This window comes from Herpailurus yagouaroundi, unplaced genomic scaffold (genome assembly GCF_014898765.1).
Source record: "Herpailurus yagouaroundi ecotype Mexico unplaced genomic scaffold, PumYag 164, whole genome shotgun sequence".
NCBI classification, from domain to species: domain Eukaryota; kingdom Metazoa; phylum Chordata; class Mammalia; order Carnivora; family Felidae; genus Herpailurus; species Herpailurus yagouaroundi.
The window spans coordinates 8,150,776-8,153,902 of record NW_024412405.1 but is presented as its reverse complement, the minus strand read 5'-3'; the positions used below and the strand labels follow the sequence as shown (position 1 = coordinate 8,153,902).

General features: G+C 35.3%; 1 pseudogene; it reads right to left on the bottom strand.

Moving 5' to 3' along the window:
* Positions 1–2,094: 2,094 nt before the first annotated feature.
* On the bottom strand, positions 2,095–2,735 carry LOC121037650 (glycoprotein-N-acetylgalactosamine 3-beta-galactosyltransferase 1-like; annotated as a pseudogene).
* Between the last annotated feature and the right edge of the window lie 392 nt (positions 2,736–3,127).

Below are 3,127 nucleotides of genomic sequence, written 5' to 3'. Positions count from 1 at the left end.
ATATACATATATATGTATATATACATATATACATATACATATATATACATATATACATATACATATATATACATATACATATACCTATATACACATATACATATATATACATATATATACATATACATATACCTATATACATATATACATATGTATACATATATATATATATACTATATATATATATGTGTGTATATATATACTAAAACCTTGGTTTGCAAGCCTAATTCATTTGAGACACATGTTTGTAATCCAAAGCACTTGTATATCAAAGCGAATTTCCCCATAAAAAATAATGGAAACTCAGATGATTCGTTCTACACCCCAAAAAATATTCATATAAAATGATTACGACACTGTAATATAATACAAAATATAAACAGAAATGAACAAACTAAACTGCACCTCCCTTTGAACACTTTCGAGGCTGGTGTGAGGGAGACAAGAGAGAGGAGGGTGATTGTGTAGGACTTTCGCTGTCACTAAGGGAATCACTGATATCTCTTGGCTCAGTGCAATTGTTTTCTTTTTGTGCAGCTTTAACAAGGAACCTATCCAGTGACACGTGCTTTTGTCTCCTTTCGAGGTTTTCACAGAAATGTGACATTGCACTGTTAAATAGATTCCTCGTTCGCATTGCTACAGCCTTACTTGGGTGGTGCTTTTCGACAAAATTTTGCACTGCTTCCCACATTCTACTTCTCCCTAATCTCATTTGAGGTGAGGGATTCCTCCCCCTTTTTCTCCTCCTCTTCTGCAGAAGCGATGCAGACGTAGACTTATAAAATCTTGCAATTTCTGCCACTCACATGCCTTGTTCGTACTTCTCAATGATTTCCTTTTAACTTCCGCAGTAATTATCTTCTTCTTTCCACTTTTTGACTTTTTTCTGCATGGGGACCATTGTCTACACTACAGTGCAGTATTAACAGACTCTTGTCATGTACTGTATTGAATGTAAGTGGCAATAAGGCAGCAGAGGAAATGGTCTGTATCTGCAGGCAGCCTGACCTAGAACGAAGCAAAGCATTCCTAAGCCCGCTCTTGTACGGAAGAGCAAAGGACTGTCCATAGGTGCTTTGAAGGGACAAAAATACACTATGTGGGCCAGTTGTGGGCACCTTCCAACGCCCTGAAAAATCATTGATTCCTGCCAAACACTGCGGCCTGAGACCGAACATCTGAGCATAGGAGATGAACATCCACAATCCCGCAGCAAGAGAGAGAGAGAGAGAGAGAGAGAGAGAACCATTGGCTCAGTTGTGATCATGTGACCTTCTGCATCATGTACGACTCATATTGTAAGACATCGCTTCTTTGCCATGTTAAAATCGAGCAGAAGTGTTTGCTTGTCTTGCGGAACACTCACAGAAAAGGTTACTTGTAATCCAAGGTTTTACTGTATATTATATATTATTACATTATTATAGATAAATATATTATCATGTAGTTTATTATTATATGTGATTATATAGAACTATATAATTATTAATTTATATTATATTAAACATCATATAATATTAAATTATATATTATACATAATTAATTAATATAAATTAATTAATATAATTTATATAAATTAATATAAATAATATAAAATAATATATTAATTAATATAAATTAATATAATATTGATTAATATTTTATTTAATATTTAATTATTTATATACAATATATTAATATTTTTATTTACTATTTTATATTAATTAATATAAATTAATAATATAATTTTTATATTATATATTATTATATAATATTATATTATTATTATATTATACATAATATATAATGTATATTATTATGTAATTATATAATATTATTTTATATATTTTTATATTATATTTTATTATATATATTATATTTATAATTATATATATACATAAATATTATATGTTTCTATATATTTCATATTTATATATGTATGTATTTACTATATCAAAACATATTAACAGACTGGATTCCACAGGATTTCTGTGGAATTCCCACTTAGGAAGAAGTCCTCACTGGGATTCCAGTATTCTGTAATAGAAATGCAGAAGCCTTTCTTCAGTGTAATGTTAGATATTTTATCTCTGTTCACTCATGGCTTTTCCTCTAAGGCTTTCCCAACTTTACCTTTGGATCTCCATTTTTACATGCTTCTCTTGTTTCCTTTAGCCTAGTCTCAGGTAAGGCAGGTTGATATCTGAATACACACCACACGGCTGGGGATGATAACGGTGGGACAGGGACAACATAGTGGAAAGAAACCACAAGTTCAGAACAGCAACGCGGACCTTCTACGGGAGGGAGATAGTTATAATGCTGGTACCAAAAGGTTCTGGTTAGATAACCTTTGATCAAGTGTTGCTGCAGGCCAGAGGGATGGAACGTTTCTTTTCCTGTGGTGTCTCTGGACCCCCCGCCTGTCTGTCTTTGATTTCCACGCATCTCCCCAGCACTGCTTTCAATGGAGGAACTGCATCTGCCTTTGTCGGTCTTGGATGCATCGACAAATCCCCAGAAGCTTCTTTGCTCGGCATACATCCTGCCCCTGCGCTCATGCAGCCCTGCTTTAGATGGGGCTAAATCTTCTCCTGAAGGATATGGGCTCGTATGTGGCTGCAAGCCACCTAAGGTTTTCTAGCAGGATGCATATGTATCATCATTGCTTTCTTCTTCTGGACGATGGCCGTGAACACACTGAAATGCGTTGTTTTCCAGTGGACTTGGTCTCTGTCTTCTTTAGTGTTGAATCACATAGCAGAGTTCTTTCCTTCTGAACTCATAGGCCACACTTTATTATAATGCAGAGCCTAAGTAGCTTTGGTTCTGCAGGTTTTCCAACCGGGATTACACAAGATGAAGGTTAACCGTGGTGTTATTTTTGTGTTACCTCGACTTGCCTAGCAGATTTTAGGAAACTTCCGGGAAATGACCCCTAAGGTGTGGCTCAGTGTTTTACTTTTCCTCTGCTGTCGGCAATCAGATGTTTATGTGCTCAGCTATTTCACGTTCTGCAGGGAGAGAAGCATGATGTGCAGCCTAAGGCTCTTCAGGGTGATTATCAGACCTTCAGATAATAAGGCCCAGAGTCATCTGGAAGGTCGAGAACAAAGGAAAGTGGATGCACCATGAAAACACACCA